The sequence below is a fragment of the Canis lupus genome, chromosome 11 (assembly GCF_003254725.2).
Source record: "Canis lupus dingo isolate Sandy chromosome 11, ASM325472v2, whole genome shotgun sequence".
Classification (NCBI taxonomy): Eukaryota; Metazoa; Chordata; class Mammalia; order Carnivora; family Canidae; genus Canis; species Canis lupus.
The window spans coordinates 1,506,486-1,528,420 of NC_064253.1; the positions used below are offsets into that span (position 1 = coordinate 1,506,486).

General features: G+C 46.3%; 1 long non-coding RNA gene across 2 annotated transcripts; it reads right to left on the reverse strand.

Annotated features, from left to right (window-relative positions):
- Positions 1-2,001: 2,001 nt before the first annotated feature.
- Positions 2,002-17,826, reverse strand: LOC118350192 (uncharacterized). Of its 2 annotated transcripts, none has more exons than XR_004803500.2 (4): positions 17,440-17,826; positions 16,069-16,301; positions 8,207-8,297; positions 2,002-6,419 (listed from the first exon to the last, which is right to left on the reverse strand). It is a non-coding gene; the product is annotated as an uncharacterized LOC118350192 (long non-coding RNA). The 2 variants fall into 2 exon arrangements; XR_004803497.2 differs by having other exon boundaries at positions 16,069-16,632.
- Between the last annotated feature and the right edge of the window lie 4,109 nt (positions 17,827-21,935).

Sequence of the window (21,935 nt, forward strand, 5' to 3'; positions counted from 1 at the left end):
CAAGACACAGGCTGCAGAAGTCTCATGGAGATGTGCTGTTCTTGCAGCAAGGAAAATGGAGCTGGCTGAACCTATAATGATTTTTAAAGCTTCTGCTCGGACATCATACATAGCCCATCTGCTCATATCACATTGGCTGAACGCATCAGCGGCCACGTCCAGCGTCAGTGGAGCAGGGTAGTGTGCTCCTTTCAGATGGAGGCCCTCTGAGTCACAGACAATGGGCAGAGATGTCTTACAGGAAAGGGGGAGCAAAAATTAGAAATAAAACCATATTTATGACAAGTATTAAAAAATAAAATATAGTTGCCACAATCCCATCAACCCAGAGATAACCACTGTCACCCTCTGGGTGGATTTCTTTCAGGAAATGTTCTTAAGCATGTGTAAACTAACATTCCTGTCTAATAGCAATTTACATGAATCACTCAAAATACTGAAATAAAGCAATCAAACCGGGTACTCTAACAATGGGTGTATCAAACCACAACCAAATGATTCAATCAGCCTCCCCCAGCCAAATCCAGACTCCCAAACCAATTGTCCAGGCCAGTTAATTGATTTGGCTGGAGAAACAGACTAATTGGCACATTGGTGCAGTGCTTAGTATATGCCCGACGTTGGTGTTGGTTGACTGAATCATGTTGATTGAATTATGCAAATTGAGTCCAAATGACTTCATATGTGTAATATTAGATTTTATAAGAAATATAAACTATAGAGAACAAACTGATGGTCGCCAGAGGAGAGGTAAGTGGGAGGATGGGTGAAACAGGTGATGGGGATTAAAGAGGGCGCTTGTGATGAGCGCAGGGTGATTGTATATATTGTATCGCTATATTGTACACCTGAAACTAATATAACTGGAATCAAAATTAAAAACTTAAAAAAAAGAAATATATATTTGGTCATTCAAATGACCAGAGTATATTTGTCCATGGTTCCTGGCTCACAGCTCCCAATACCCTTGGAAGTTTTTGAGTGGTAATAACAATGGGAACATATTTTGTTACAGTGGATCACCTGTCCTCAGTTCTTGGAAACACTTCACTGCCATAGAAGTGAAATGCATATCTTGGTTTTCATTAACAAGCTCCTTTCTACCACAACTGGGTTTATGTTACTGAGGTGACTTTGGAAAGCACCCAAGGGTGGGGCTGGTTGCCAAGGGAACCAATTATAAATAGAAGGTTGGAACTATCGAAGGACCCCTTGATTTCCATGGAGGAGAGAGAAGCTGGAGGTTAAATCAGCCATCAGTGAGTGGCCAATGAGTCAATCAGTCATACATATGAAATGAAGTCTCAAAAAAAAGAAATGAAGTCTCCATAAAAACCCAGAACATGGGGATTCAGAGAACTTCCAGGTTGGTAAACCAGAATGCATCCATGCTGGGCCCAAACTTCACGGGAACAGAAGTGCCTTTGTGAGGGGATCTCACCCTATGTATCTCTTCATTTGGCTGTTGGTCTAACTCCTTTAATACCCTTTGTGATAAATCAGTAACCTAGTGAGTAAATGGGCTTCCTAAGTTCTGTGAGCCATTATAGCAAATTGATTGAACCCAGGGATTGGGTTGTGGGAATCCCTGATCTATGCCAGTCAGAAATAGAGAATCCCTCTGCTTGGATTGGCATCTGAAGTGGAAGGCAGTCTTAGAGGACTGAGCTCTAAACTTATGGAATCTGATGCTGTCTCTGAGTACATAGTGTCCGAGTTGAGTTGAACTGTAGGACACCCCGCTGTTGTTGGAGAATAGCTTGGTGCTAGGGAAAACATCCGCCCTCTACATGTTGGAACTGGAACCAAATCCTAATATATGTGTAAATCTTTTATATCTATTTTTTTAATTTTAAACTTATCAAATAAGGATTTTTGTGTGTGTTGCTAAAACCTCACGAGCAAAATTTTAATGACCACATAAAGTTTCATTGTGTAGCTATATCATAATTACTCAACCCGTCTTGAACATTTTTTTTAAGATTTTATTTATTCATTCATGAGACACAGAGAGAGAGAGAGAGAGAGAGAGAGACAGAAACACAGGCAGGGGGAGAAGCTCCATGCAGGGAGCCCAATGTGGGACTTGATCCCGGGTCTCCAGGATCATGCTGGGCCTGAAGGCAGGTGCTAAACCACTAGGCCACCCAGGGATCCCCAAGTCTTGAACATTTTTAACACTGCCAATTTGTGCAGTTTAAGTAACTGCTACAGTCTACATATGTTAATAAAATAATTTCTTAATACAAAAAAATGCAGTTTAATCATACAGTATGTAGATAAAGAAAAAATTAAATTTTCCTGCAATCCTACTTCCTAGGGATAATCATATGGATATACCTAAGTATATACACTTATTTATAAACAAAAGTGGGATCATTTAAAATATATATGGTTGTATGATTTTCTGATTTGTCCCCATGCTTGCGACTCATAGAAGAAGGAGGATTAACAGGACAAAGGGAATGACCATGTTTAAGTCTCTTGATACATTTTCCCATCCCAAAATGTTGTGTTAATGTGCACCTCCTCCAGAACTGTGTGAGTGTGCCCCCATCCCACTACACTAATCGTGTTGTAATTGTTATTTTCTTCCATCTTGCTGGAAGAGACCTTGGCTTGAGTCCCGGTGGCATCTCAAGTAGACATTGCATCTAGGTGGCAGGCCAGCCCCCAAAAGGCAGAGAGCTTTGGGACTGTGTCAGCCTCTAACACACTACTCTGTTATGGTAACTGCCTCAGTTTCCTTCTCTGAAAGGGAAGTGGCTGCTGGTTGCTGCCACCTCTGAATTTTTTTTGTCTCGACCTACAGCTCACCTCATGGGACAGCTGGACATAGTGATTGTTCCTAAGACATGGAACATAGCAACAGCGATGGACATCACCTCTGAGGTTAGACTGTGAGAGACAGGAGCTCTGTCTTGCTTACACACACTCTCTTGCTGGCAGTTCCTTGCTTGCTCCCTTTAGTGATGACAGATGCTCACTTCATGTAAGCTGCCCTATGGAGAGGCTGATGTGGTAGGCAATTGAGGATGGCTTTGGGCCAACAGCCAGTGAGGAACTGAGGCCCATAGTCCAACAGCTCACAGGTTCTGCCAACAACCACATGCATGAGCACAGATATGGAGTTTTCTCCAGTTGAGCCTTCAGATGCCTTGATTGCTGCTTCACAAGTGACCATGAGCCAGTGACCTCCAGCTAAGCCACACTTGATTCTTAATCCACAATAACTATGGGATAATAGATAGGCATAGTTTTAAGCCACTGAACTTTGGGCTGTTTTGTTCCATAACAGCAGATAACTAAGAAGAGCTCCTACTACTCAGTGAGTATAGTATGCTTGTTGTTTTTTTTTTTTTAAATGAAAATACTTTCTAATAGTAAAAGTGTTGAGAAGCATTGCTCTAGATGAGAGGTTACAAAATGATAAACCACAAGCCAAAATTAGCCTGCAGATTTTGCTTTTTGTTTCTCTCTCCCCCCTTTTTTGGGGAGAGGAGGTATTTACACAGTGTTTAGAAAACATTTCAGGGCAGTCGGGGTGGCTCAGAGGTTTAGTGCCGCCCTCGACCCAGGGCCTGATCCTGGAGACCCAAGATCGAGTCCCACGTCAGGCTCCCTGCATGGAGCCTGCTTCTCCCTCTGCCTGTGTCTCTGCCTCTCTCTGTGTGTCTCTCATGAATAAATAAAATCTAAAAAAAAAAAAATAGTGTTTTGTTTGTTTTAAAAGAATTATTTATTTGAGAGAGAGAGAGAGTGAGCAGGGGTAGCAGCAGAGGCAGAAAGAGAAGCAGACTCCCTGCTGAGCAGGGAGCCCAATGCAGGGCTCTATCCCAGGACCCCAGGATCATGACCTGAGCTGAAGGCAGACACTTAACCAACTGAGCCACCCAAGTGCCCATGCATTTCCCCCATTTCTTATGGTAGAGTAAGAGGAAGTTAAGAGAATGTCAAGACATGGAAAAATTTTGTTCCCACATCTTTAACAAAGGGAGGTAAAGGCGGAGAGGATTGGCGGTTCAGACAGAGCACAGTGAATGGCTCAGCTCTGCTCCAGGTGATATCTGCCGAGTCCAGATGTCCGGGATGTCTTCTTCATTCATCCTCTGGTGCTGCAGTTAGCATGGCTCCAACTACCACAGACTTTAGAAGTATGCCTGCAGGTCTGCACTCCTGTCCAGGGAATACAGCTTATCACCTCTCAGGGGTGGGTCGGACTATGGAACTGACTCAACTTGCCCATCATCAGGTCATGCATGAGTCAGCCTCTTCACTTCTTGTCCCCAGCCAGGGACAGGGCCCTGCCTGAACTGAGATTCTCTGGGTGGAGGGCAGCTTTGAGAAAGCCATGAGTGAATGAATGCTAAACCCAGTCAGGGAGGCAAAGAGCAGAACCTGACTCTCTCCTCAGGAGAGAGGATGGGGTCTACGGGAAAAACCAGCAACAGGCTGGAGCTTCAGAGGTATAATTCTGGCCACCATTGCTGAGGCCCACTTCACGTGCCAGCCATGGGCAGAAGCTTTTTTTTTTTAATTAATTAATTAATTAATTAATTATCTATGATAGTCACAGAGAGAGAGAGAGAGAGAGACATAGGCAGAGGGAGAAGCAGGCTCCATGCACCGGGAGCCTGACGTGGGATTCGATCCCGGGTCTTCAGGATCGCGCCCTGGGCCAAAGGCAGGCGCCAAACCGCTGTGCCACCCAGGGATCCCCATGGGCAGAAGCTTTATATAACTTCCCTCTAAGCTGCTGTTTTGGGGCATCTCAAGACCATCCTCAAGTTGTATGATTCATGAGAACTCACAACAGTTTCATGATAGGAGCCTGGCATTGGGCTCCGTGCTCAGCTCAGCATGGAGTCTGCTTGAGATTCTTTCTTCTTCTTCCTCTGCCCCCTCCCTCAAATATATAAATAAATCTTAAAACAAACAAAAAAATAAGGACTCCAAGGCCTGATAGGACTGTGTCCTAGTGTTGGTTCTGCCACTAAATTCCAGTATTTCCACAAGCAAATTCACCTGTATAACAAAAGTAAAATAATGGTCTCCAAGGATTCTTCTCAGGAATGCATGAAGTAGTACCTTCCATAGCATGCCGTGAGGGATGCATGAATATGAGCTCTCAGGATTTCTGTGGAATGGCTCACCTGATTCCAGCCAGAAGCACAGAAATAGCTCTAGGGAAAGTGGCAAGGGGAGCAGCAGATGGGAAAGCCCTGGAAAGGTAATGGTGGCAGCCTCCTTGAGACAGGTCCAGGCTGTGGAGCCCACCTCCAGTCTGCCACCCTCCGAAGGGGTTCCACAGGGCAAGTTGGAGGTTGAGGGGAAAGCAGCCTGATGGAGCTCAGCCTGCATGTGTAGTGTCTGGGCCTGGGGAACCTTGGCCCCTGGGCAACATGTTCTCTGCACAGAAGAGTCAATCCCTAAGATGTACAGATTGCTGTGAGGCCCAGGCCTGAGCTTTGAAAGCCTCTTTCGGAGGCCAGACTCCAACAAGGTCCTCTGCCTCATGCACCAAGCAGGGGCAGCAGAGCCCTGATCATCCTGGCTGTGGCCACCATCAAGCCTTTAGAAGGGCAGTCAGCTTGGGGAGAGAGGTGTAGGGGTTGGTGGAGAATGCATAGACCAGCTGTCCAGATCGGGTTCCCACCTGGCTTTGCCTCCTGTGGGAAGTCACTGCAAGTCTCTGGATCTCAGTAGCTTCAGTTATAAACTCAGCACAGCATTGCAGGGTAAGGTCACATGATTTAGAGAGAACAGGGCCACCAGAGCCCGTGCCAGCCCATGCCATGCCAGATGCATGTCATCTGATCCTCACAGATCATCTTAACACTTTCAGCTCACTGCCAGCATTTTAACATCAGAAGACGTTCCCCGGAAATCCGAGTTTCCAGCTTTTCTTTAGAGATGGGAGGGGACTGTGATCCGACCCCAGGTGCCCCACAGCCTCTCCCACGGGACCTGGGCAGCAGCCCCACCTTCCCATGGGGACCTCCTTCCTCAGCTCGCCACTGGCCCAGCTATTTGTTCCTCTGGGCAGACAGCTGTGTTTGGGCCTACCCACTTCATGGCATAGGCCTCCGGGTGACGCTGCCCAGAAGTGCAGGCACATCCCACCAGACCGAGGCTTCCCAGGGCTGGATTCTGAGCCCTAGCCCCCACGCTACAGTGTCCCAGCTGTGGCCCCAAGCAGGGGTTGTCCTTAGTCCTGCACGGGGAGGGCACTCTTCCTGCCAGCCAATTGTGGACATGAACAGAATGACTGGGGGTGGGGTGAGGGGTGGCAGCAGAGGCCCAGAGTGGGGGCTGTCCTGCCGGGTGCTCCACGTCCTCCATCAGGTCCAGGCAGGGAGCCTGAAGCCACAGGTATGGCCTGACCCCAGGCCACTCGGGAGATGCTCTCTGCCACCTGGCTGGGAGAGAATAGCCAGGGTGAGAGCACTTCGAAGTTCCAGACATGGGGGCGATGGCAGGGCTTTGTAACTGCCAGGACCATTGGGCCTCAGGGGCCTCTGGGGATGTGAGGGTGGGGACATCTCAGAAAGCCTTATTTGCCAGTCACTAGTGTTCTCCTTGCTCTGGGGAGGGCAGGAGAAGGGGCAAGAAACCAAGACCGCTGGGCTGCTCTGAATCTGTGTGGCTCCTGCAGCAGCCTTGGGAAGCTGAACATAGAAAACCAGGGGCCGATGGGTCAGCAGTCCTCTGGTCCCTGCATTTGGCCTTTCTCTGGGCAGCCCTTCCTGGCCTCCAGGCCTGGAGTCTTTTTCCTTAGCTTTCTTTGGCAAATTGCATCAAGACACATTTGCAAAGCTTCCCCCTCCCGTAAGCTTCATCTAGCCAAGGGCAGAAGCAATGCATCTTTCTGCTGGGTATCCTCAGGCCCTTGGATTTTGCCCCATTATCCAATGGGGCCAGGCACTCTGTATATTGGGATGGGATAGTCACAGGGCCATGTTTCCCATCAGTCCCTGAGAGCTGGGGCCAAGGGGCACTTTCTGTGTCTCTGGTACTCAGGCCAAGGCCTGGCACAGAGAGGTGCCTGGTGCTTCCATGGTTCATAGGGTGGAGCCAGCGTGTCCTCTCCAAATGGCTCATGTGGCTGTGGTCCTTGCGCAAGCCATAGGCCCACCCCCAGAGGCGCGTGCCCATGGCGTCAGGGCCTGTGTACAGTGGGCCCTGGGGACGGGAGGAGTCTACATGACCTCAGAGGGGTGTGTGCAGGGACAAGTATGAAGTCATGCTTGTTTGTGAGGCTCTGACACAGCGCCTGTCATTTCCTCTCTGCTGGGCCACACAGCATCTTCCCTCCTCAACCAGCCTCTGATTTATTCTCTGGCATCACACACTTTCACTCCTGCAGCCTATTTCAGCAGGGATGACAAGGTCAGAGCTGTTTGTCTGCAGTTCGGAATGAGCATCAAGAACGCATTCTGGCGTTGGGATGCCAGACACCCCCCACCCCCCCGCAACTGTCTACTTGGGCTGGCACAGGACATGAGCTGAGAGGTGCCCCAGCTGCAGCTCGGCATCTCCGCGAGGAGCATGGAGCAAGCAGAACTGGGGCCCCAGGAGGGAGCTCCTGGAAAGGGATGGAGGAGGGAATGGTCAGCTCTGTGCCCTAGCCTACCTTTCTGCCCCTGGTCCTCCCAGAAAAGGACCTGTAGGGGCCAGAGATAGGGTCCCAAGAAAGGGGTTCCAGGGAACAGTTATAACAGCCTCAGAAAGAGGGAAGGGAGGGATCCAGACCTCATAGGCCAGAGTGCCTGCCCTGCCGAGAGGCATTCACATTCATGAAGGTTAGAGCACAAGTTTAGGCTGATGTGTGCCAGGCATGCCTTTGTTCACTGGCATGTGGGTCAGGGCATGGGGGCTGTGAGGACATGGCTGCCTTTGAGAAGGATTATGAGGAGGTGGGAGCAGATCCTGCTGGTGAAGAGGATGCGGGTGAAGGGTAACTAACCTATCTGCTACGACTTTCCACTCCATTGTCGGGGGCCTGTCTTATTTCTGTTGTGGAAACTGTGCATTGTAGCCCTAATTTATCAATGAAAGTGATGCTTCTGTTGAAAACAACATCAATAATACTTTGCTGGCCAATATGGAAACATGCATAAACACACACACACACGTATGTGCACACACATATGCACACACACACACAACGCATGCACACACACTCTGTCCCATTTGGCACAGTTACCTTGTGGTTCCTGGCATGAAGCCTGACAGGTCCTCACAACTTGCGAGTGAGTTCTTTGGTCTGCAAGAGTCAGACACTAGGTCAAGCCAGGCTGAAAAACAAGGAATTTATTATAAAGAGAGCATGGTGTGTGGGGATATAGCTCTTCTGTGGCTCCTGATTTCTTATTGTTTCCTTATTGAGGTAGAGCACAAATCTGAAGTACACAGGCGGTAGGTTTTGAGCTGTGCCTATACCCACATAACCTCCACCCAGATGAACATAAAGAACATTTCCATCACCCTAGAAAGTCCCCTTGCACCCCATCCAAGTCAAACCCACAGCTCTCCAGAGACGACCACTGTCCTGATTTCTATCATTATACGTTACTCTCAACTTTTCAGCAACTTCACAGAAGTTGAATCATAGTGCGCAAACCTTCTTATACAGTGCTGTGTGAACTTACGGTTCGCTTTCTCCTAGGGAAATGCCTGGTAGTGAGATTGTTGGGTCATTGAGTAGCAGCATGTTCGCTGTTATCAGAAACTTCCAAGCAGTTCCAAAGCAGTGGGACCACTTTACACTCCCCCCAGCGATGCAGGTGAGTTCCACTTGCCCCTTCTCTTCATCAACACTCGATATTATTAGTCTTCTAAAGTTTCCCATGCAAGAGGATGGGTAGTAATATTTCACTGTGATTTTAATTTGTGTTTTCCTGATGACTAGCAAAGCTAAACACGTTTTTCTATGCTTATTGGTCATTTGGATATCCTCTTTTGTGATGCGCTTTTCGATTTTTTCCCTAGTGTTCTATATGTGTTGTGTTTTTTCATTTTCCTTTTTGATGAGTAGGAGCTCTTTTTATGTTGTAGATATTCTATATATTTCTTTGTCAGGTATTTACATGAACACTTTCTCCCTGTCTGTATCTTGTTTTTGCTTTCTTGATTGTGTTTGTGGGTAAGCAAAAACCTTCAATTTTATTGAAGTCAAATTTTTTCTCTTATGATTAATGGCTTTTTACATCCAGTTTAAAAAATCTTTGTCTACTCTGAGATCGTGAAGATATTTTCCTGTTTTCTTCTGGAAACCTTATTGTTTTATCTCTGACCTTTAGGTCCAGGATTCATTTCAAAATAATTTCTCTGTATGGTGCAAGGTAAGGGATCAAGGTTTCCTGTTTAATATGGATTTCCAGTTGATCTGGCTTCATTTATTTATTTTTTTAAATTAAATTAAATTAAATTTACATTCAATTCACTAACATATATTATTAGTCTCAGAGGCCAAAGATACAAAGGTAATGATCCAGCTCCATTTATTGAAAAAATTCTTCCTTTCTTCACTGAATTGCACTGGAGATTTTATGGAAAATTACATGACTGTATGTGTGTGAATCTACTTCTGTATTCTGGATTCTTTCCACTGATCTCTGTGTCTGTTCTTATTGCGATTTTATAATAATCTTGATTCACATGATGTAAATTCTCCATCCAAGTTTGTCTGGGTTTTTATATTTCTTTTTTCTTGATTAATTAATTTACTTATTTATTTATTTTGGCTTTTTATGTTTCCATATACATTTAAGAATCAGCTTGTGGACCTCGACTAAGACATCTTGCTGGAATTTTCATATGAACAGCATTGAACCTATAGATCAATTTTTCTTTTAGATTTTTTTTTATTTGACAGAGATACAGGGCCAGAGAGCACAGCAGGAGGAGTGGCAGAGGGAGAGGGAGAAGCAGGCTCCATGTCAAGCAGCGAGTCCAACTCAGGGCTCAATCCCAGGAACCTGGGGTCATGACCTGAGCTGAAGGCAGACAATTAACTGAGCCACCCAGGCACCCCTAACCTGTAGATTGATTTAAGGAGTATTGGCAGCCATATTGAGTGCTAACAATCTATGAACATGGTATACCTCCCCATTATTTAGATATTTATTAATTTCCTTCAGCAATGTTTTATGGTTGTAGTATAGAGATCATATACATCTCTCATTAAAATTAAAATTTTGGGGCAGCCCCGGTAGCTCAGTGGTTTGGTGCTGCCTTTGGCCAAGGGCGTCATCCTGGAGACCCAGGATCGAGTCCCACTTCAGGCTCCCTGCTTGGAGTCTGCTCCTCCCTTTGCCTATGTCTCTGCCTCTCTCTGTGTGTGTCTCTCATGAATAAATAAATTAAATCTTTTTAAAAAATTAAAATTTTTTATTCTTTTGAATATAGTACTTTTACACTACTTTGATGTCTTTGTAATGGTAATTCTCATAGATTCCTCCCTCTGTGTCTTTCAATTTTTATGTACATGTTCTCAGTGCAAATTTTGAAAGGAGCCAGTGTGATCAGCCTATTCAAAACCACAATCTTCCTAAGTATAGTCTCCTTTGAATCTGGGGTCCAACCGGATCGCATTACCAAGCTTAACATAGTCCCTCTCTGAGCAGAAACCATCAGATGCAATGTTTTTTCACAGGAAGGAAGGATTATGTGTGGCAGCTACTATGACTGCCATGCCACAATTCTGTAGGGAGTTGACTGCTGCCCCCCCCCCAAAAAAAAGATATGCCTGCCTGGAACCTCAGAATGTGGCCTTAATTGAAACAAAAGCCTTGGTATACATAATTAAGGTAAAGCTCTTGAGATGACATCATCCCAGATCAGGGTGGGCCCCAAATCCAATGGTAGTGGGCCTTACAAGAGAAGATAAAGAGAAGAGACCCTGAGAGACACAGGGGAGAGAAAGCCATGTGAGGAGATGATGGAAGCAGAGATTGGAGTGATGTATCTACAAGCCAGACAACAAGGGTTGCCCACAGCTACCAGAAGCTGGAAGAGGCATGGAACAGATTCTCCCTTGTAGCCACCAAAAGGAGCCAACTCTGTTGACACCTTGATTTCAGACTTCTGGCTTCCAGAACCATGAGAGAATATATTTCTGTTGTTGTAAGTCATCCAGATAATGTTAATTTGTTACAACAGGACTAGAAAACTAGTACAGATATAGTTATGTAATATTCACCCTAAACTGATGGATGGTTATAGCTAGAGCACCTGGTCGAGTAAAACAGCTGCCCTGCAGAGATTGTGGGCAGAAGCACCTCACTGTCACACCACACCTTTCCCTCCATGTTGTGGGGACTGTCTCTGAATGTCAATGGTGCCAGCCTTATGCTGGGATTCCTGTAGTAAAACTGGGGGGTTTGGCCAGCTCCTTCGCTGTTTTGGGCCATGTTCTTCTAGCTCTTCCAGGGTTGAAGGGGGTGAGGGGGGAGAGCAGAGAGGTACTGTTTAACTTGGTGTTGATTTCTTCTAGATGTGGCAGATATCCAAATGCTAATTCTTTTCCTGGCTGAGGTCTTCTGGGGCTCCTCAGCAACCACTAATAGGCAACATTTGACTGCAGTTTCCTCACACTGGCAATGCTTCCTTCATTAGCTGTGGAAGACCCTTTCCCTGCTCCTGATCTGGAAACGCACTTTGCAGACATCCTCTTGGGTCTTGGCAACTCAGGGCCAGCCACCTTCCAGAGATCTAATGGCCATGAGAAGCTCACTCATCTTGCTGTGCCAGACTGTAAATACAAGCCATTTCCAACATGTTGTTTTAGTTAAAGTGGCTTTAAAATAAGATTTAATATCTGATAGGTCAATTCCCCCTAACCATTTTATTTTAATAATTTCCTTGTATACTTACTCTTTGCTATAAACTTTTAAATCCTTAGTCCACCTCCCTATCTTTCATCCTATCTCCTTCCCCCCGTTCCCCCAAAGCCAAAACACATTAAATTTATATTCTAACTTGGGGGAAATTGCATGTTTATGGTGTTACATTTTCCCAGCCAAGAATTTAAATTTTCTCTTTGTTAAATTAAACATTTGAGACTTTCCATTCATTTTCATAGATTTCTCACATAGGTTCTGTATCTTTATTTTTAAAATTATTTCTAAGATTTTATAGTTATTGTGAATGCATTCATCTTGTTTTTATTTTTAGCTGTTTTCAAGAAAAACATATTTCTTATCTATTATATTTTCAGCTGCCTTAAATTCTCTTATCAATCCTGGTAGTGTTTCCAAAATGTCTTGGCTTTTTTGGATGTACATAATTTTATTTGCAAATAAAGACAATTCTGTCTTTTTTCCCAAATGTAATCAATCAACCTATTTTTTCTTGCACTATTTTTTTTAGCTAGAACCTCTAAAATAGTCTTCACTTTAACGGTAATGGCAGGCATATATTTTTTGTTGGTAATTTTAATGAAAATAGTTTCAACCTAGCAGTAATTAGTATGGTATATGCCTTTGATTTTGATAAATATACTTGTCTTAGTTAATATTTTTTCTTCTATTTGGATTTTTAAAATTAGGAATGACTGATAAATTGTAAATGCCTTGTTACATATCTTGAAACAGCCACATGATTTTTCACCTTTATGTAAACGTCCTCTGATCTTGAATAACTTTCCATTTTTGGAATAAGCCTTATTTTATCACCACACACATACAAATTTTATATATATATTATATATATGTGTGTCTCAATTTTCTATCGACTTGCCATAAGCTAATTATAATCATAAAAATTAAGTAAAAAACATTGGAAGTATAAATTCAATTCTATTTATATACCATTGCTTTGGGAAGCTATACAGTCTAGTGGTTAGGACACGGACTTAGGAATCAGTCTTGCTGAATTTACATACCAGCTTCACTACCTAATGTGCCCAGGTAAGAAGCTACATTTCCCCAGCCTCACCTGCAGATGGAGGTGGCCAATGAATTGTAGGTGGACATCTGTGTGGGCCTTTTGAGAAAGACTGCCCTTTCATATTTCTGTTGCTTACCTTTCCTCCCCCTTCTTTCTATCTAGATACTGGGTGTAATGACTGGAGGCCCAGCAGCTATCTTGTGACCTTGAGGATGAATGCTACATGCTGAGAATGGTGGAGCAGAAAGGTGGAAGGAAACTGGTCCTGGGGACACCATGGAGCTACCACCCCATCTGGATCCTCTGCAGGTCCAGACTGCTTTTACATGAGACAGAAATGTACTTCTGCCTTGTTTAAGCCACTGTCATTTCTTTTCTCAGCTGAAAGAAGTAACAAAGCAGCAACCTCACTTTATTGCAAGAATAAAAGGGAACTCGTAGAACCTTACAGACAATAAGCCACTGCACTCAGCCACTCCTGCCTGCTGCAGACCAACCCTGAGGAATGCAGGAGTGGGGCAGAGCTGCAGAGAAGTCCCAGACCTGTGCTATCCAGCCATAGAGCCCACATGAGAATGCATGAGGCATCAGCCTGCTGTCTTGGAAGCCCTCAGGCTGTCCAAGACCCCTAGTCATCTTTAAGGGCTTTCCCCTAAGCCCCAAACCTAGGCTTCTTGGAACCAAAAAGGCACAGATGTCTTCAAATCTATCAAGACCCAACTCCCCTGAGCTCCTAACCCTGCTGTCTAGCTCTTCAGTGAAGACCAACGGGCAACTTGCAAAGTTGGGCTTAATTTCAAAGAGGTTGCTATCTTCACCAGGGGAACAGTTACCCAGAGTGGAGACCCTGCCCTGAAGACACTTGGCCATCTGCAACCAGAGCTACTGGGCTCAGGAAGCTCAGCTTTTGTCAGAACAGGGATTGCCTCAAGTGAAGAAATCTGAAGAGTTCCAATGTCTAGTGTTTAGTGTTCAGAACCACTGGGCAAACACGTTTTGCCCAAAGTCTGAGAGTCTGGGATCTTCTATATCCTTTTCCGACCCCAGATACCTCACAAACACTGTTGGCTGGGAGTTTATGCTAATCTGCACTCTCTCAGAGACACTACCTTCTTCTTGTGGGGACACTGACTCTCACCAAAAAGTTGTACTCTCCCCTGCCTGGTGTTTTCCAGCATACAGGTCCTGCCCCCTACTTCTAGAAAGAGCTTCTCTTCCATCCAGCTTCCTGCACATCTCACTTTCCACCATGGTTCATGTTTGTCTCCTGGTTTGGGAGGGAAAGATTCTCTCAAGAACCTTTGGAATGCACATGACATAAAATCACTCTAAGAAAACTCACCGAACAGCTCACATTGCAATTGCCCTGGTAACTCCATGAAACAGTCTTAATAACACCTTCCTGGGGGTGAATGTCATCCTGGCTTTCCTTCATTGACCTTGCAAACAGGGAAGAACAAGTGATCTGGGTGCCAAGGATACTCAGCTGCTGTCCTTGCTCTACTCCTGATCCCTGGCCTCAGTGGGGCCAGAAGTCTAAAGGCAGCAAAGGTGAGAAGGCCTTGGGGACATGGAGCACCATGGCGTGGATGGTTAAGATCAACACTGGAGGGGTGATGTTCCCACTCACAAGCCTTTGAAGGCTCCAGCCTGTGGCCAAATTGGCCCAAAGGAGCCTTGGGCCAGGAAGGAGGCTGCAGAAGTCACTGTGAGGGGAGTGCTTGTGGGCCTGATGGTCATGGGCACTGAAGGCATTCCAGAGTGAGCCTAGAAGGAGGGTGAGGGATAGTATTTTCCACAAAAGGCAAGACCTAAAGAGAGTTACAGCGACAGACAACAGAGACAAGGCTACTGGGCCCATCCAAGGGCCACATATGAAACCATAGATAGTGTGTCACAGGGGAGGAGTACACAAGGAAGGCCCCAGGGCACGGCCCCAGCTCCTCCAGCGGACACATCTGGATCTTTCTCAATGTAGGGAGGCTGTGTCCTGACCATGCGGGCCTCTCTCATTTTCCTCCCTCCTAAATGGCCTGTCTCTCCCCCACCCCCACCCCCACCCCTACCAGCCTTGGCTCCCACCGTCCTGCCTTGGTCCTGCTGCTCAGCTGTGCACCAGGAAAGTCTGGAAGTCATTAGTGGAGAGCTGGACCTTCCTGCTGTCTGCACCCAGCTGGGAAACCAAACAGAGATGGGGGTGGGAGGCATGAAAGGGTCCCTCATCTTACGCCTGGGTGGAGCAGGAGGGGGCTATGGGATGCTGTGCTAATTTGGAGGATGGGGGCATCCTCGTGTAGGAGAAAGAGGCCTGAGCCAGTCTCTGTAGGGGTGGGCAGTAGGGCAGCATTGACAAGGACAACCATGGGTCATGTGGCCATAGCTCTGTGCCGTAGGCATGGCCATCCTCCCCTCACAGGGAAGAGCAAAGACTCAGAAAGGTTGGGGGCATCCCGCGGGGACCTGGGCACAGATGGAACAGGCTCTGCTGGCCTTCCTGAAACCTTTCTCTGGCCATTTGGACATGAGGCACTGTGGGGAGTGACCCACTGAGAGGATGCAGTAGAGAGGTCAGCAGGGGTTGGGATGCAGAGGGCCAGGCCAAGAAGGGACACAGGGAGTATTGCTGAAGACTGGCCTATGGGGGTGGGGTTAGGGGTACATCTCAGACCCTCTTACTGCCCTGAGAAACAGCACTACCTGAACTTCCTTGCTGTACGAGAAATCCAAATGTTTTCTGGTTGCCAAACTAAGCTCATGTTTAAGGGAATACGCAGGGATGGCGGGATGGGGTAGGATGGAGAGTGACTGCTGGAGGGCTAGCTTGAGGTGAGCGCTTTTGTACTCAGGACTTAAGGGATCGTCACCACCACCTGGGGTGCTGTTAGACCTTCTGTTTACAGAAGGGAAGTTGTGAGTGGGAAGCCATGTCACCATACAAGGTCGCAAGCTGGGGACTCCAGCAGCAGGTCCCTGGGCCTCAGGGTCTCCATTCCTGGCAACGAAAACCTGGAGGCTGGGTTGGGGGGGAACAGTGCAGGTGTGTTCCCAAACAGCCTCCTCTGAGAGAAAACCTGGCTGTGAGGACACCAGCCTGAGAAGCTGCAGAGTGGATGCCTTTATCTCCAGATAGGAAGCCCCCCCACAACCCCACTTCACCTCTATCCCCAGGGTACTGACCCATTTCTCCAGCACATTCTTGACAGCATCTTGTTCTAGCCCTCCAGAGGCCAACCTTTCCCAGTGCCTTCCTGTTTAAGGACACAGGGATGGATGCAGACTCTCAGTTGAAAGGAGCAGGTGGGCGAACTTGGCTGAATAAATTTTCTTTTCTTCCTCCACAAGGAGAGTGAAGGCTGGACCTTGGGCTTCTGACAAGTGCAGGGAGGGGTTTGGCCCAGCCAAATTCTCAACTGGAAAAAAAAAAAGAGCACAGCATTCTCAGAGGCTGGCCTCCATGTCAGGGACTCGAGTTCCAAATTTCAGACCCATCTCTGTGTTCATCTTAGAGTTTTTGGCAAGCACTGGTGTCAGGTTTCCGGGACAGGAGTCCTCACACGTGTCACAAGAGGGTTCCAGGGTTCTCTGAACTACTTCCTGTGCGCAGGCAAGCAGAGAGCGGCCCAAGCACAGAAACACAGGAAGCAGAAACGCTCATTGGCCTTCCTCCAAAGAAGAGCTTCTTAAAGTACTCGGTGAATTTCTTCGTTATTGTATTGCTTTAATTGATTGCAGTGAATCATGCTTTCATAAAACATAAATGCAAAACAGTTATTTTAAAAGATGAGTCCCTGGTTAGGTTATTTGGAGATGTGTCTAAGATGGAATATGGAGAAACCATTTGGAAGAATCTTCCTGTCTATATAGAATCTGATCTTTCATTCCCAAAGACTCAAGGTTCAATTCTTGAGAATTCTGCCCACCAACAGCGGGCCTGTTAGAGACAGACACAGGGACAAGAGCCGTTAGACTGGGCAGCCAATCAGATTCTGAAGGTCCTGGGTTTGGTTCTCCACCTCTATCCAAAGGGCTTGAGTGGGCCCCAGGGGCCTCTGTCCTCCATGCATCCTCCATTCCATCCCCAAACACTGTTCAATCAACATATTTACTGAGCAGCTACAACATGCCAGGCACTGTTCTGGAATCCAGGGCTGTAGCAGGGGACAAAACAGACAAAAATCCCGCCCCTCACGGAGCTGAACTCCTCATGAGGGAGATGGACAAGGAATACATATATGCAGGATGTGGCCTGGGGACAAGAATTCTGCTCTGAAGACAGTTTGAGCTGGGAAGAAGGGAGGGAGACCTCGTCGGGACATGGGCAGGGGCACTGCATTATGAAGCATGATGTTCAGGGGAGAGTTCATTGAGAAAGTGACAGGAAAGCAAAGATCTGAAGAAGTGAGAGAGGAGACCGCAGGGTTCTGAGGGAGGTACATGCCAGGCAGAACAGAATGTTCCAGAAACATTCAGGGAACATCCCTGTTCTGTGTGGGTGAGTGGCAGAAATTGGAGGGAGTGGGCTAAGAGCACAGGAGGTATAGGACCTACCTGGAGTAGGTATGTCCACGTCCCAGAACCTCTGAACGTGACCTTATTTGGAGAGAGTCTCTGCTGACATGATGAACTGGGGATCACAAGATGAGATCATCTTGGATATGCAGGTGTGCCCTCAATCCAATTACCAGTGTCCTTATAAAAGACACGCTGAAGGCAGGCACAGATGCAGAGGAGAAGCCCATGTGACCACAGAGGCAGAGACGGGAGTGATGAGCTGCCAGCCAAGGAAGGTCTTTGGAGTCACCAGGTGCCAGAAGAGGCAACTAAGGATTCCACACAAAGACCTTTGCAGACAGCATGGCCCTGCCAACTCCTTGATTTCCACCCAGTGGAACTGATTTCGTACTTCTGACCTCCGGAGCTGTGTGGGGTAACTGTGTTAGGTCACCCATTCTGTGTGGTTTGTTACAGCAACTCCAGGAAACACATACACCACTGCAAGGAGCTGATGTGGAAGTGGGGAGACCGGGGTGGCGGTCCACTCTAAGACACAGCCACCCAGGGACTCCCAAGTCCATCGGGCCTGCCTGTACCCAGCCAGCGTTTGCTGTGTTTATTCACCACCCGGTTGTTCTTTTAACATCTTTTTTTATTTTTTTCATGTCAATAAACTCATTTAAAAATGCAACGTTAGATCACTAAGTTAAATATAAAACTAATTCATTTTCCATACATAGACGGTAACTGTGAAAATGAGTTCAAGGAAAAACAGACTGTTACTACGTTACTACATTCTAATGTCATACCCCGCTGCCCATTCAGCTGTCTGAGCTCGTGGCCTCCTCTTTGCATCTAAAACCATAAAATCATGCTAGTGTCAGAGAGGGCATCGAGGTCATTAGCATGAGAGGGAGCTTCTCCCACAATGCCACTCCTTACTCCTTACTCTGACACTACTGCGGTCAGCATGGCCCCATCTTGTACAGCCCACATTTGGGCAGGCAGGGTCCTTGCCAGGGTGGGATTGGGGTGGGGAGAATCGGAGTGGAGGCACAGGAGCCAGTCTGGGACCCAGACCTGACTGTAGAGGGGATCTCTGGGAATGAATAGTCTAAACTGGTATGGGTCAAGGGCCAGGGCCAGGAATGAGCCCAGTTTTATTGTTTTTTTTTCGATGTTCATGTAGAGTGAAGTGCACCAATAAATATATGTCCCCTAGTTACTGATGGCCCCGCCAGCTTGTGTGGGGTTGGTCTCTGTCTCAGACCGGATGTTAGGGAAAAGAGTTTCAGTAGTGGAGTGGGGTAGGGCAGCGAGTCCCTAGGGAGGTTGCAAGTTGAGAAACTTGCCAGGTTTCGCCAGATCTCTAGCCGTGAATTCAGAAGTGCAAGAAATGAATGCCAGTGACTCCAGTTTGCCCCCAAAAGCCACCCTGTGCCCCATTTTGTGCCCCAGATGCCTAACCTCTAGATGAATCATAAACCAACAGGCCTTCCCCCGTGGAGAGGTCAGGTATTTCTTCCCCAGGTCTGCTCCCTGCAGGGTCATCTAGGGCTGACTATGTTCCTTTGCCAGAGGTCATGGTTCCTGGCTGGTGGCCTCTCCACAAAGCCCCTTCCTTCCCAGGTTTCTGATAATGGCACCACCCTCCGCACTGACAGGCATCTGGCTATTACCAGCTAGGGCCCTGCACTGTCCCTCACAGTTTTCCTACACCCTCTCCACACCTCCATAGAGCTCATTTATTAAACCTAACCCATTTGAATGTGCTTCAGGAAACTTATCCTTGGAATGGTCTCTGGGATTCTGTTGTTTAGCTATTTGAAGAACACACAGATCACCCCCTCCTGGCTAGGAGAAAGGGGACATGGAATTCTGGCACCCAGTGGCATTGTGATTCCCCAAAGGAGAGCTGGTGGTGGCGTGCGATAAGCATAGGTGGAGGGCAAGGCATTGGAGCATCGACTGGCTATGACACTCAGTTGCTATAGCAACCATGGCCCAAGGAATAGTAATGACCCTGGAGCATCACTTGTCAAAATGTGGCCTAGTCTATGGACTGGTGCCAGGCACTGACTGCTTGTTGCTGGTCAGAGGTGAGATAAGTTGATAAATCTGGAAACTTTTGCAGCATTTTGGTCCAGCTACGACATTGAAGTACATCTGAGAGTGTGACCAGTGCTTTTACTGCACAGGACAGAAGATCTGTTTGGGCCTTTTCAGAGTCACATGGCATATGGCACGTGTTGCAAGCATGTCCTTGATATATGTAGCACGACCATGTCACTAGGTATGGAGTTTTAAGATATGAACATATTTAAAATATGGAATCCACTTCTTTCTTTAAAAGATAATTTAAATTCCATAATCTATAGAATTAATTGCTGGGACTAGTGCTACTGAGGATTTGGAGATGCATTTTTAAAATTTTTTGTTTAAATTCAACTTAGTTAGCATATAGTGTAGTATTAGTTTCAGGGGTAGAATTTAGTGATTCATAGGTTGCATATGACACCCAGTGCTCATCATATCACGTGCCCTCCTTAATGCCCATCATCCAGTTACCCCATCCCCCCACCTCCCCTCCAGCAACCCTCAGTTTGTTTCCCAGAGTTAAGAGTTTCTTATGGTTTGTCTCCCTCTCTGATTTCATCTTATTTTCCCTTCCCTTCCCCTGTGTTCATCTGTTTTGTTTCTTTAAACCCATTACTTGTTCCATTTTATTTTATTTATTAATTATATTTATTTATTTATTTATTCATGAGACACACACACACACAGAGGCATAGACATAGGCAGAAGGAGGCTCCCTGCAGGGAGCCTGATGTGGGACTCGATCCCAGGTCCCCGGGATCATGTCCTGAGCCAAAGGCAGAAGAGAGGTATCTTGAGATTCATTTTGCAATTTCTACACTCATTTCTGCCAACACATCTCTGTGTGAGACTAGTTTCTTTATCATTAAAGTTACTAAATTTAATAGCACTGGTCAATTTGGTTTATCTAATAAATTAACAAGGAGGAAGCTAGTCCATTAAAACTTCAAAACTAGGAATCATCATTGGGCTTCTTTTTGTTTACTTACAGTTGCAGAATGATGAAAGTAATTAACATAATTATGATTCTTTGTATTAATCATCTATCTACGCTTTCAGTGAAATATACAGCTTCTGTCATTTTAATAGTTTCTTCCCCTTGCTGTTTGTTCTGATTATACTTACTAAAAAGTAATTTTATGTGTATTGAATCTAATACTTTGTATGTCTTGCTCTTAAATTTCTTTTTTTTTTTAAGTAAGTCATTTTTATTGTATTTATATAAGGATCGGTCTGCAGGAGATTGAAAATTTTTTCGAATGACCTCTCCCCACAGACAGTTTGAGAAGCACATTTGAGAAAGCTAGGGACAGCGGGAAGTTTTGAGCTAAGAATGGGAATGCAGGTGCAGGGCCTGAGGCCGGAGGGGGAAGCCCTAGTGAGACACAGTTTGCAGAGGGTAGGAGGGAAGCTGTAGGAAACACTGGTATTCCCCCATCAGCAAAGTTTCTAAGGGTCCAGGGATCTTGGCTTCAAAGTAGAGGTCCGTTGCTACACCTCGTGTCACCTGGAATGATGCACACTCCAAAAGCTTCTTTGCCTTCCCGGCTTGTAGAGCTTCTGCAGCACCACCACTGATAAACTCAGAGACCGCATTATCTACTGATGGTATCCCACACAACATGGCCTCAAAACAAGGAATGCATTTTACACCAAAGGTGTGCCAGTGGGCTCCCACATACCCCATCACCAAGAAGCAGCTGGCTTCTGGAAGAACTGCCCAAATGCTCCATTAAGATACCATCTGGTGGCGGCGGGGATACCTAGGTAGCTCAGCGGTTGAGCATCTGCCTTTGACTTGGCATAATCCCAGTCTGGGGATCGAGTCCCACACTGGGTTATGAATATCCTGCTTCTCCCTCTATGTTTCTGCCTCTCTCTCTCTCTCTCTCTCTGTCTCTCATGAATAAATAAATAAAATCTTAAGAAAAAGAAAGGATACCATCTGGAGGACAATACCTATTGAGGCTGGAGTGCGAGCCTACAAAGTGTGTATATGCATCAAACTGATGACCAAATATGGTGCCATCTCCCCCATACACAGAGTTCACAGGCTTGAGAACCAGCAGTGGAAATGGGAGCGTTTCCCCCTCACCATTTCACTGACATCTTCCTAAAGAAGACTTACATTCTCTCCCAATCACCTTAGACCCATGAGACCTAATAGGTCCTGACATTCAGGGAGGAATACAGTTATGGTTTCTACCACTGGAAGCTGAGAGCGCTTCCTGCTATGTGGGCTCTCCATTTACTGAACCAACAAGCAGATTGAAGTGGTCTCTGTACTAGGAAGGGAGCTGACCCCAATTATGAGAAAGAAATTGGATTGTTGTAGGCAGTGGGAGCAAGAACTTTGTATGAACCTAAGAGATTCCCTGGGTGCCTTCTAGTACCCCTGGCCTAGTAGTACTGGTCAGTGGAAAGCATACAACCCAAAAAAGATGGGCTCACTA